Source organism: Homarus americanus, unplaced genomic scaffold, assembly GCF_018991925.1.
Source record: "Homarus americanus isolate GMGI-L3 unplaced genomic scaffold, GMGI_Hamer_2.0 scaffold51476, whole genome shotgun sequence".
Classification (NCBI taxonomy): domain Eukaryota; kingdom Metazoa; phylum Arthropoda; class Malacostraca; order Decapoda; family Nephropidae; genus Homarus; species Homarus americanus.
In genome coordinates this window covers 2,240,708-2,255,749 of record NW_024736148.1, presented here as the reverse complement: position 1 = coordinate 2,255,749, position 15,042 = coordinate 2,240,708, and positions in this window count along the sequence as shown.

The following is a 15,042-nucleotide window of genomic DNA, read 5'->3' as shown; positions in this document are numbered from 1 at the left end:
AAGTTTCTTGGGTAAAATTACTTTTACTCTGAGACAAACATACTAAAATAAAAGTACTGTAAAATGTACTCTGGGTAATAATACCTTTACAATGAATTTTGTTTAAAGAATTAAAAGCATCATAATGTAGTGCCAATGCAGTACACTGTACTGTAATCAACGAATTAGATAATTCTGATTCACTATAACCTGTAGGTGAAAAGATCCTAATAATAATAATAAACTAGGTATAGTACATCTGAAATAAATTACATCAATGTTTGCTTAAAGAAAAAGAATCGATAATTTTATACCGGTATTCATATACTGTATGCAGCATAGCACTACATAATAAGGAATATAAACTGATTATGTAATTGCACAGTACTGTATACAGTTTATTGTTTATTGCACATACTTTTCATTTAACCTTAACAAAGCCCCATTGTGGGTGAAGATCAGTTTGACACAACTGAACAATCTCTCACATGCTGCTGCTGATGGTAAGAGTGTGTTGAGAAGTAAATATAAAGTCATTATAGAGAGTTTTCCATGTCATGTGCTCATTAATTAATGATTTGGAAAATATGACACTCGCTGCCCCCAAAAGATAAGTAATAAAGTAAGAGTTCTGATAATTGTCAAAATGTTACTCGAATAGAAGCATCAAGAAGAAAAGTTACCTTCAAGTAACTGATTTATTAAAAAAGTCACTTGAGTGACTTAAATTTGTTACCGTCCACTTCTGTATGTAATTATCAGTACATTATTGTTTGTGTACCTGCACTGCCTATGTATATTGTATACCTGCACTGTCTATGTATATTATATATCTGCACTGTCTATATATACGATACAAATTGAATCAGTGTAAACTTGTATGACAATTTTAATGTATACAGTATCTATCTACAGTACAGTTGACTATTAGTTGAACTTTGCTTCCAAAACGTTTCTGCTACTGCTTTACCTCATGTCCTCTGCACTTCATTATTTTAAGACTTTCGGTAACAGGTCAAGCGAGGTTACTACCGCATGTTAAGGCAGTGATGGCCCTCTCAATACATGTTTAGCACTGTGAGTTCACCCACATGCACTATCATTCATGACCAATTACAATAAATATTAATTTTCATTGGACCAAGAAAATTAAGTGATTTTAGTTTTGAGTGTTGGTGGTACAGTGGGAATGCACATGCCTCTCTACGGTGACCTGAGTTTGATCCTGGCCCAAGTCTAATGTGTGGTTTTCTCCGGGTACTACAGTTTCCTCCTATACTAACACTGGACCATGGAGGGATGCCCCTCACTACCAAACATGGCAGGTTTTTTTCAGGTATTATGGTTTCCTCTTGCACTAAAACTGGATCATGGAGGCTGACCCTCAATACCAAACATGGCAGATTTTCTCTGGGTGCTGCAGTTTCCTCTTGTACTAACACTGGACCACGGAGGAAAGCCCTCACTACCAAACAACATTTTCTCCAGGTACTACAGTTTCCCCTGTACAAACACTAGAAAATAAAGGTGGGCAAGATTGTATAGTAGCATATATTGGTGAGAGGAGTAGGATTTTATAATGTACAGGCAGTCCCCAAGTTACGAACATAAATCAGAACAATGTTAATTCCATAGGTTTGGTCAAAGCACAACCCTGCCAATACATAACAGCAATAATATCCCATACATAACAAATAATGTAAGTATTTGTAAATACTGTACCGTAAATAATCAGGCATAATATGGCATCACAAAAATTGAGACAAGTCCCAGGTTGCTGATCAGACTGATTTTCTGCCTCATTTACCCACAATTACAGGGTCTCAATTATTTCTCTTACTTTGACAACACAATACAGTATATCTTTTCTCACTTTTGATCTGATTTTGTTTTTCATTTTTGGTTATTATTATTATACTGTAATTATTATTATTATTTATTAATTAATTTATTTATTTATTTTTATTTTAGTATTTACTTATGTATTACTTTTTATATCTATTTATTTATTTAATTTTTTGCCCCCTAGGCCCTGATGTGGACTAGTCCCTGCTAGTTCAATCAAAGTACCATCCTCATATCCGAGGGTTGGCAACCACATTCCGCCACTAAATGTTTTTGTGCTGTTTTTACCAATCAAGTTTTGAATCTCTGGGAATCCAGTTTTTAATTTAATTCATCCATCCCTAATCTCTGCCTGCCCCTGGCTCTCCTACCCTCAATTTTGCCCATTAATATTTCTGTTATTATCCCCTCATCCCAAATTATATGACCAAAGTATCTATATATTTATTTATTTATTTTTTCTGTACATTTCAAGCATTTCTTTTGAAGTTTTTGCAGACCATAGTATTTCTTAGCATATTATTTCTTATTTTGTTTTCCTGTCACTGTAACTTATTTTTAACATATTCAAAAGTCTCCAACCTTTTTTTTTATGTCTGATGAAAGTGTCCATGCTTCTGATCCATATAACACTCCTTTCAGCAGCCTTTCTCTCAAATTGAAGTTAATGTATCTTTTTTCATTAGGTCTTTTACATTATTAAATGCTGTTTTTGTTTGACATATTCTTGCTATGATTTCTTCTGAACATCTACCATCACAGCTAATGTTACTTTTCAAATACAGTATACTTAATTTTCCCCTTGTTCAAATTCTCTGTTGCTTACCATAATTTCTATTTTGGATTTATTTCCAATTTGGAAACAACCATTACTTTTGTCTTTACAGTATTAACTCTTAACCCATATGCTTCACTATCAGTTCCCACTCATACTGTACTTTTACTTTTATTTTTATCCTCTTCGCCACTGATCGGCTCGTTAGCCTCTTGGACAGTCGGTCACATCTCTGTTATGCATTGTTGGCAAGTACTGGGCATGAACTGGCTCCTGAATATACAGGAACCTGCTCCAGTGTTGGTCAAGTCTGGTCTTGAAAGAGCTCACACTCGGTGCCGTCATAACATTCTCTGGCAGATTGTTCCAAGAGTCCGCAATTCTCACTCCGAAAAAGTTTGCCCTCACTGTTTTCTGGACTTGTGACTTTTTTCAACCTTGAGCTTATTTTATAGTTTAACATTACATTTTCTTTATTTCTAAACCACCTCATTTATATAGTGTTGTAAGTGTTAAAGAAGTTCGTTTTTCTGAGACGAATTTGCGAGGACAGCCTGTAGCACTGTGCATTGTAGGATTTATTGGAGGATCCTAAGAGTGAGGTTCAACTAACTGGAAAATCTCTTTATGCGGCACCTCTCAATCCCCATAGATGCCGGACAACCAGGATTTTACTGTACAATATACAGTACTTAGTTAAAAAGGGGTGCTTAGAGTTTGTTGGTATGAATATCAACTTGTCTCTTTTGTGTGTGCCAGGCAGGCATTGTAGATACTAAGCAGTGCCTCCAGTGCTTTCTAGGATAAGATTAATACTGTAACATATTTCCTATTATACTTGTAATCGCTGGAGCTCTTACTTTAAGTTTTCTCTGGTTGTAAAGAAGTTCTCTGAATATTAATGTTATGTAAGAGTAGTTATGTCAATGATGTGGTAAGGAGTATTAAGGTGTATTTTCTCTTCCATTTTTGTTTTTATATGTGTTCGGGATCTTCGTCAGGATTCTAAAAAAAAATTCCCACTCTCACCTGTTCTTACTTTTACTTTACTTTCATCTTCTAGATGCTTATACACCTGAATTAGGTCACCCCTTGCCCGTCTGTAGTATAAGCTAGGCAAGTTCAGACGCTCCAATCTCTCAGGGTAGCTGAGGTGCCGAAGTGCAGGCACCAGTCTGGTGGTCCTCCTTTGAACATTTTCAGCCAACTGACAGTCCCTAGCATATCTCGGGGACCAGGTGGGGTGACAGTACTCCAGATGGGGAAGCACTTCACTCTTGAAGATTGTTACGAGGGACAGACCGTCTAGATATCTGAACGACCTTCTTATAAGACCCAATAATTTATTTGCCTGATTTACCTTCTTATCGCAATGGCCTGAGAACTTCAGCTCATTGTCAACATACACACCTAGGTCCTTCTCACATTCAGTCTCAAATAGTGCAGTTTTTTCATCCCATTGTGACATATGATACGCCTCCTTACCGTTGGTCCGCCCCAGGTGCATCCTCTTACACTTCGTGACATTGAATCTCAGCAGCCATTTCTTCGACCATTCTTGGAGCCCATAGAGGTCCTTCTGCAGCTCTTCACAGTCCGCTTGGTTCTTGATTTCCCAAAATAACTTAGCATCATTGGCCAACATTTGTATGGAAGAGTGTACAACGTCAGGCATGTCATTTATGAAACAAACAAACAACAGCGGGCCCAATACACTGCCCTGTGGTACCCCGCTTGTGACAGGTACGGATGATGATTTCATGCCATTAATCACCACACACTGCTTGTGGTCATGTAGAAAGTCTTCTATCCACGCTAGGACATTTCCCCGAATTCCGTACCTTTCCAGTTTGATTTTCAGCCTTTCGTGGAGTACACTGTCGAAAGCCTTGGCATTGTCGATATTACCAACCCATTTCAGAATATGGGTCCAAATGTCCAATACTTTCAGCAATTGTGTTAAGCAGGAGAGTCCCGGCATAAAACCATGTTGGCAATCCCTTACAAGGTTTTTTCGTAGTACAGGTAGTTCTGCTATAACGCGATAATTGTGTTCTTGTAAAATATCGTGTTATAGAAAATCGCGTAATAGAAATAACAGGGCTTATGGAGAAAATAGGGTTAGGTGCAGATTACTCGAAATCGAAAAAATTTAGTAGTTAGCCTAACACAAAGGATAGCACAGTCTAAATAAATGTTACATTCATATCTAATAATGAAATCATACAGTAAATGTAACACTTTACTTGATGGGGGAGAAGGGTGATTTTGAGGTTGATAAAATCGAGTTTCTCTTCAAGTGTTATATCCTTTCTTTTACGATCATCACCGGGAATTCTATCACCAGAACACTTCTTGTTGATATTCTTCTTTACTATATTCACAGTTAATACTGTACCACAAAATTGGAGAAATAGTAAGCAAAAATCGCGTTATAGCAAACAAGCGTTCGCGTTATACAAATATCGTTCCTAATTCATAAATCGCGTTAGAGCAAATTCGCGTTATCAAAACACGCGTTATAGCAGAACTCACTGTAGATGTTCCATTGCGGCATCTCTGATAATACTTTAAAGTACTTTACATATTATGCTGGTCGGGCTCACCGGTCTATACCGGCAGTTGTTCGTGGAGTGACGATCGCCCTTCTTGAAGATAGGACTCACATAAGCCACTTACCATTCACTGGGGACCTTTTGTTCATCCAGGCATTTACAAAACAGGATTTTCAGGGGCTTGGCAAGCTCGTTGCACAACTCTCTTAGCACTCTAGGATGCACCCTGTCAGGGCCGGGACTCTTATGGACCTTTAGCTTTGACAGTTTATTTCTAATACCCTCTTCTGTGAACACAATGTGGGTCAGTGCTGTCGAACCGTCTGTCCTCAAACGCAGGAAGGTTAATCGCATCCTCTCTTGTGAACACCGAGGAAAAGAAGCTGTTCAATGCCTCAGCTTTATCCTGGTGAGAATCTGCATAACTACCATCTTCAAGCCTCAGGTCTGATACTCCTACTCACGTTTTTAATTTCGACTTTGCATAGTGGTAAAATGCCTTTGGGTTTGACTTGACCTCGCTTGTAACCTCAGCCTCTGGAACTCCTTTTCAGCCCTTCTACACAATATCTTTGCTTGGTTTCTGGCTCTTGCATACAACCTCCTGTCCTGCTCATCGTTTGACCCAACTCACGTCTTAAATTTCTGGGTTTTCTTCTTAACTCTGTCGACCGCCGCGTGGTTCATGTGTAGGGATCCCCTCGTATTCCTAGAGGCACTGGGTTTGGTCTTGGGTATATATTTATCGATCAAATGGGTCACTTTACTAGTTATGATATTCAGCGTAGTGTCTGTGTTCTTGTGCCTTAATGAGTCAGGCCAGTTGATACCTCTCCTCTCTTCCCTCATCCCGTTGTAATTTCCCTTGTAATATTTGAACCTTGGCCTGGCCTTATCCTGAACTAGGTAATAGTTAAATCTGAATGACAACACTATATGGTGACTAGTGCCAACTGGGGCAAGGTGTTTCAGTTTGGCCACCATACCCTACTCATTTGTTATGATGAGGTCAAGTGGCTTGGGTGTTTACTCCCCTCTCTAATGTGTCGGGTCTCTAACATGTTGGAACAGAAAATTATCTCTCAGAGTTTCTACAAAAAGAGTAGCAGGGTTATTCAAGTCATTTGGGGTGAACTCGTTTCTCCAGTCGATGTCGCCATAGTTAAAGTCCCCCATGATAAGGGGGTGGCTAGGGTTGAGCATTGCCGCATTGTCTATTAAGGCTCTTAAGTTCCTTTGATTTAGTGGGCCACAGTTTGGGGATCTGTAGTTACACCCGATGATAAGTAAGTCCCCTATCTTTAATTTAATTTTACACCACTTGGACTCTTCAAAAACCTCCTCTCCCTTTACCCTCGCCTGACTGGCTCTAAGGTCTTGCCTAGCATAGATAACCACACCCCTCTGGCAAGTTTCTTGAGAAAGGTTCGTAAATGAGTCATATCCAACAATACCAAACTCACATTCCTCTGGGTCGATTCTCCTGTTCTTGTACAACAGTTCTACAACTCTTACAATATCTGGTTGGTGTACTTTCAGTAGTGTTTGAAACTCCTCTCTCTTATCAAGAAACATTTCAGTATTAGTGTACATGACATTCAAGCCAGAATTTGTTCTCAGTAACGTCTCTGCTCTTATTAGTACCCATCCCCCCCCCCCATTCTCAAGCTGCAGCATTTGCTAAGTGCACTGTATTTTGCAGGGTGTGGTTAGAAATGTCATTGTTTATACGTCGCTTGCCTCCTGTCTGGTGGGCGGAGCTGGTGCCACGTCCCGGGTGGGGGATGGAGGGTGCGCTGCTGCCCCCTGGCCCTGTGTTCTTTCACTTCATATAGCTTGTGTCCAATAGTCTTTTTATATATGGTTATTTTTGTTTGTGTGCTCTCATCATTTTACGTATCGATATTCAGAATGTTTTGGGATCTCTTTTGTGGCTGGCATGCTATTTCATCTAGTAAATATTCTTGAACTCCTCCCTTAATTTTGTTTGCAGAGTTCTCAGTGCTGCATTTAACCACCTAGATGGTCCACGTCTGTCAATATATTTGCCTATTTCTTTGTACAGTATTGTGTCCGTATTAATTTAACCTCTTCAGTCGCCCTGTTGCTTAGGAGCATTCTGTAGTTTGTTTTGGGGGTATTCTTGTCTATAGAGTTTTTTAATGTATGGTGCAGTTTGTCCATTTCTGCATCAATGTCTTCTAGGAATTATTCTTGAAAATTTGGTTGTGTATAGTCCTGTAGTTCTTTATAATTTGCCCAAGTTGCTTTACTCATTTGTAGGTTTTTGAGGATGGGAATTTGTATAGGACTTGTGGATATTTTTAAGATTATGAGTAGGTGGTCACTGCCTGTGAGAGAACCTTTTTGAGTATGATAATTAAAAAATGCTTAGCTGTTTAAGATATATATACAGGGGGTATGTATATATATATATATATATATATATATATATATATATATATATATATATATATATATATATATATATATATATATATATATATATATATATATATATATATATATATATATATATATATATATATATATATATATATATATATATATATATATATATATATATATATATATATATATATATATATATATATATATATATATATATATATATATATATATATATATATATATATATATATATATATATATATATATATATATATATATATATATATATATACAGTTGGGTCTCACATTACGCGGTTAATGTAACCCGGAGGGTACCGCGGAAAGTGAGGAACGCGTAAAGTGAACAACATAACATATGGGATTAATTGAAATGGAGTCCAGGCCGATCCCCAAACTCCACTTTTTGACGACACACAACTATGTTGTAGTAAAAATATTATCTTAACTTTATGATGGCATGCACACACAATTAATAATTAAGAGAAATATCAATAATATTAGGTTTTTTAACACTTACATTAGTAGAAAAGATGGCTGGGCACACGGGGATGGGCGGTTGGTTCCGAGGCAGAGGGCAGATTATTGGCCCTCACCTGTATCACTTGTATCAATTGTATCACTATCCACCACAGAGGCTTGCAGGGCCTCTTTGTCAAACCCCCCAAAGTTCATATAAGTCCATATCCTCACTATAATTATCACTATCACTGACTTGGGCCGGCTGTAGTGGGTGGCGGGTGAAGAACTGGTAATGTTTTGATGACTGGGCGACCTTGTGCGCACCATTTTCGCGCCTCTTACACAACATGGCGGATGGCGGGAGGTTTGGATCCGAAAATGGCGCGGCTTGCCAGCCGCTCTCCGCGTAATGGGGTTCACGACCGCGGAATGTGAGCATGTTAGGTTCCGGCAAGGCACCGCGTTAACGGTGAAACGCGGAATGCGGGACCGCGTAATGTGAGGATTGACTGTATATATATATATATACGTATATATATATACACAGTGAACCCTCACTTTACACGGTCAATTGAACCCACGGAGGCCCGCGTAAAGCGAGAAACGCGTAAAGTGAACAACATAACATATGGGATTAAATGAAATAGAGACCGGCTGACCCCCAAACTCCACTTTTTCCGACACAATACCTATGTTCTAGTAAAAATAACATCTTAATTTTATGATGGTACATGCACACAATTAATACTTAAGAGAAATAGAGAAATACAGTCGCCAAGTTAATGTCCATTCAAATAATGGACTCGACTCCCTCCCCTCTTCTCACACTACACTGCTGGCTCTTCCCTCTGAGAAATTTTGGGGGAAAAACCAGGTATAGTAATAAATAATACCTCAAACTAAAGTTAGGATAATATAATTGACATTGCTGGATTCCTTGTAAGACCAGGAATATTTTGAATATAAATGTCATATATTTTGCACAAAAGATAACATAGTTACTCAGAGAAAAAATTTTATCTAAAATTTGTATGTCTAATGCAAAATATATGATGTTTATATTCAAAATGATCACCAAATTATAAGAATTCCAGCAATGTAAATTATATTCTGGCCGGGTAATTTGTATGAATTTTATGAGCTAAAACAAATATCTTCAGTTAATAAAAAAAAAAATATTCTTCACGACACTATCTGTCAATCAAAGTACCCCACCTTGCCTCCCCCCCTCTTCCAACCGCGCGGTCAGTCCCAACCCTCCCCCCCCCCCCACCAATCCTCCCTTCAAGAGAAAGAGTGGGTGAAAAAAATAAATTTTAACATTTTGTATTAAATAATACCTCAGATTAAAGTTAGGATAATATAATTGACATTGCTGGATTCCTTGTAAGACCAGGAATATTTTGAATATAAATGTCATATATTTTGCACAAAAGATAACATATTTACTCAGAAAACATTTTATATAAAATTTGTATGTCTAATGCAAAATATACAGTATATATATATATATATGTATATATATATATATATATATATATATATATATATATATATATATATATATATATATATATATATATATATATATATATATATATATATATATATATATATATATATATATATATATATATATATATATATATATATATATATATATATACACACACACACACACATATGGTCCATCGGTTAACGAGCACAATCCATTCTAGAAGGTTGCTCATTAACCGAAAAACTCGTTAACTAAAACCATCGTTTCAATGAGTTTTTGGGTAATTGGTTCCAGCTCACCGAAAATTGCCTAAATTCAACAAAAAAGGTAGAAAAGTACACTTACTTTGAGGTGTGTATGTAGAAGGCTCCTGGATGATGATGCTGATGTGAATTTGAAGTGGGAGGTGCAGGAGGAGAAGGGAGAAGAAAAGGAAGTGGAGGTGGAGGAGAAGCATTTTGCTGCTTCTTGGAAGGTGAGTCACCTTCCATGAAAATGTCATCACTTTCCTTTTCCTCCTCACCATTTTCAGCCTTTAACATCTCATCCAGTTGCTGCAAGTCTTCAGGAGTAAGTTCCTCCTCATGAGTCATCACAAGCTCTTCGACATCATCCTCCTCCACTTCAAGGCCCAATGACTGACCAATGGACACAATCTCCTGGTGCAAATCTGTGTCATCCTGAAATCCCTCAAAATCAAGGACGACTGATGGCCACAGTACTTTCCATGAAGAATTGAGGGATCTAGTGGAGGCTTCTTGCCATGATGACACAATCAATTTTACCGCCTCCAGGATGTTGAATTGTGTCTTCCAGAACTGTTTCAGTGTTAGTTCAGGATCAGTGGAAGTTGCCTGATGACACCTCTTAAACATTTTCTTCATGTACAACTTCTTGAAGTTGTTGATCACATTCTGGTCCATTGGCTGTATGATTGATGTAGTGTTGGGAGGCAAAAACAACACTTTCACAAAATCAAATTGAGACTCCAAAGTTCTGGCAAGTTGAGGGTTATGCCCAGGGGCATTATCCATGAGGAGAAGAGCCTTTAAAGGGAGTTTATTGGTGGTTAGGTAGCTCTTCACAGAAGGGCAAAACACCTCAACAGCCCATTCATTAAAGAACTGTCTTGTCACCCATGCCTTACGGTTGGACTTCCAATAAACTCCAAGCTTTCCTCTTACCACTTTTTGTTGTTTGAACACCCTGGGGTTCTCAGAGTGGTAGAAAAGCATAGGCTTCAGTCGGAAATCCCCTGAAGCAGTGGCACCAAGCAATAGAGTGAGACGATCTTTCATAGGTTTATGCCCAGGTAAAGAGGCTTCATCTCTGGTGATGAATGTTCTTTTGGGCATCTTTTTCCAAAACAGCCCAGTTTCGTCCACATTGAACACTTGCTGTGGAAGATAATTTTCTTCTTCCATCAGTTCTTTAAACTCCACTAAAAACTTTGCTGCCCCTTCCTTATCAGCACTAGCAGCTTCACCATGCCTAATAACACTGAAAATGTCACTTCTTTTCTTAAATTTTTCGAACCAGCCTTTGCGGGCCCTATAATCTTCAAATTCTGTGCCTGAAGAACCAGGTTGATCTGTCTTTAAATTCGTAAATCTCCCTGGCTCTTTCACAAATAAATTCCGTACAAACTGAATCACCTTTCATCTGTTTTCCCTAATCCAGATGAGAAGTAACCTCTCTGTTTCTGCAATTAGGGATCTATTTTTAAACACTCTGGTAGATTTGTCTCTCACTTTCACGTCTTTAAATTTTTCTTTCTGTGCAAGAATTGTCAACACAGTTGATGTCGACATGCCATATTCTTTGCATAGCGCATTTGTTCTAATGCCTTCTTCATGTTTTTTTATAATTTCCTGCTTAATTTGGATTGAAATCGCTTTTCTTGATCTCTTAGGCCCCATGCTGGATTCAAACAATCTCAACACGTGATATTTTAAGTTTAAACTTGCTGTAAATAAAGAATATTTTCTTTAAAATAACACTACATTGTGCTATATATTGTCAATATGTAAAATAAATTTCAAAATGACCAATAATTTACTTTGAAACAGAAAAAAAGCATTTAGTTGAAGAGAGTCTCAAGCAAGATGTTATCTCCACTGAAAAGACACAGACTGACACCTGTTTGGTGTGTTGACAGGCTATTTGGCACGCATAAAACTAGTTTCCTTTACTTTAATTATATTCAATAATTGTTAAAATGACTAAAAAATTTAGTACAGGGTATTAAACTTTTAAAATTATTGAATATTATAAACGTCTTGATATTTACTAAAATAATAAGGAATTTAAGCCCTAGATCCGATTACTGTATTGGTGGACTAATACTACAGCTGGTGGACCGCCAAATGCAAGTGAAAACATGTTGATGTTAGTTAACTTGTTAACTATATATATATATATATATATATATATATATATATATATATATATATATATATATATATATATATATATATATATATATATATATATATATATATATATATATATATATATATATATATATATATATATATATATATATATAATAACAGCAGATCCAAACGAAAACGTGATAAGAATCTGATAAAATCACACGAAAAGGGAAACAACGACCACCTTAGCTTTCATCTTATTCAAGACATCTTCAGAGGCAACTGGACACATGGACAGAGAGAGGCTTTGATTACAGGGTGACCTACAAACATGAGGTCAGGTCATACGGTGTCATTCACTAATCCTCACACCAACACACACGAGGAGCTAAAGAGAAGGGGCCACGGACTGTCAGGTCAGGTCAAAATAAGGACCCACTAGACAACTATCCACATCTAGATCAGAAGTTAAAGATATTTACCGACTAATAATGGCGTAACATTATCAGTGATGGTCAATCAAACCGATAATATGTTACATAAATATATTGTCAGTGGCCCAAGGTTAAAAATGCTATATATATATACAGTAATACCGCCACGCGTTTCACTAACGCACTTCGCATTTACGCTGCACCGCCAGAACTGGACTTTCACTTTACGCGTGCATCTACTCACATACGCCGGAAGCACAAGGATGCCATCGAATACCCAGTCATCAAAACATTACCGAGTTTCACCTGCCACCACCACAGCCGCCCAAGTCAGCAGATACAGTGATAGTGAGGATAGGACTATATGGACTTTTGAGGGTTTGGACAAAGAGCCCTGCAAGCCTAGGTGGTGGATAGGTGACACAATTGATACAAGTGATACAGGAGGGCTACGAAGGTTCTCTGCCTCAGAACCAACCCCATCCCTGTGTGCCTCAGCCATCTTCTCTACTACTATGTTAAAAAACTATATTACTAATATTTAATTATTAATTGTGTGTGCATACCATCATACCAAGATACTTAGCTGCAATGCAGGTAGGTTGTGTCTGAAAAGAGCTTGGGGTCGGGCCAGTCTTACTGGAATTAATCCCATATGTTTTATTCTACTCCCTATTTCCTGAGTGTGAGATATCACATGTATGTAAGTTTGTGCCATATAAAGAGAATTGACACCACATACAGCACGCCACACTACTGTAATGTAGTATTAGTTATGGGCTGCAAATTGGTACCATTTTACTGTAATCCACAAGACTAATACCATGTTGGAGCTTGATAAACTTATATAGAGCAACTTTCTAGACTATTACAAATTCTGTGAGTGTCGGCTCGAGAAACTATTTTTTAGATTGCCCCACCTGCACTGTTGCCTGTTTTTATCTCATAAAATTCATACAAATTACCCGGCCAGAATATAATTTACATTGCTGGAATTCTTACAATATGATGATCATTTTGAATATAAACATCATAGATTTTGCATTAGACATACAAATTTTAGATATAATGTTTACTCTGAGTAAATATGTTATCTTTTGTGCAAAATATATGATATTTATATTCAAAATATTCTTGGTCTTACAAGGAATCCAGCAATGTCAATTATATTATCCTAACTTTAGTTTGAGGTATTATTTATTACTAAAAAGGTAAATATTCTGGTTTTCCCACACATCTGGTAGGGAGGGTTGGTGGGAGGTGGGGGGAGGGAGGGACCGACCGACCATCTGTTACAGTGTGAAGAATATGTTTTTTTTTTATTAACTTTAGATATTTGTTTTAGCTCATAAAATTCATACAAATTACCCGGTCAGAATATAATTTACATTGCTGGAATTCTTACAATTTGATGATCATTTTGAATATAAACATCATATATTTTGCATCAGACATACAAATTTTAGATATAATGTTTACTCTGAGTAAATAGGTTATCTTTTGTGAAAAATATATGACATTTATATTCAAAATATTCCTGGTCTTACAAGGAATCCAGCAATGTCAATTATATTATCCTAACTTTAGTTTGAGGTATTATTTATTTCAAAAAAGTTAAGTATTCTGGTTTTCCCACGCATCTCCTTGGGACGGTTGGTAGGGGGTGGGGGGGAGGGAGGGACCGACCGACCATCTGTTACCCCGTGAAGAATATTTTTTTTTTTTATTAACTGAAGATATTTGTTTTAGCTCATAAAATTCATACAAATTACCCGGTCAGAATATAATTTACATTGCTGGAATTCTTATAATTTGATGATCATTTTGAATATAAACATCATATATTTTGCATTAGACATACAAATTTTTAGATAAAATGTTTAATCTGAGTAAGATATGTTATCTTTTGTGCAAAATATATGACGTTTATATTCAAAATATTCCTGGTCTTACAAGGAATCCAGCAATGTCAATTATATTATCCTAACTTTAATCTGAGGTATTATTTAATACAAAATGTTAAAATTTATTTTTTTCACCCACTCTTCTCTTGAAGGGAGGATTGGTGGGGGGTGGGGGGAGGGTTGGGACTGACCGCGCCGGTTGGAAGAGGGGGAAGGCAAGGTGGGGTACTTTGATTGACAGATAGTGTCCTGAAGAATATTTTTTTTTATTAACTGAAGATATTTGTTTTAGCTCATAAAATTCATACAAATTACCCGGTCAGAATATAATTTACATTGCTGGAATTCTTATAATTTGATGATCATTTTGAATATAAACATCATATATTTTGCATTAGACATACAAATTTTAGATAAAATGTTTTCTGAGTAATATGTTATCTTTTGTGCAAAATATATGACATTTATATTCAAAAATATTCCTGGTCTTACAAGGAATCCAGCAATGTCAATTGTATTATCCTAACTTAGTTTGAGGTATTATTTTATTAAAATCTAGTGGTTTTCCCAAAATTTCTCAGAGAGGGAAGAGCCGGCAGTGTAGTGTGAGAGAGGGGGAGGGAGTTGAGTCCATTATTTGAATGGACATTAACTTGGCGACTGTATTTCTCTATTTCTCTTAAGTATTAATTGTGTGCATGTACCATCATAAAATTAAGATGCTATTTTTACTACAACATAGTTATGTGTCTTCAAAAAGTGGAGTTTGGGGGTCGGGCCGGTTT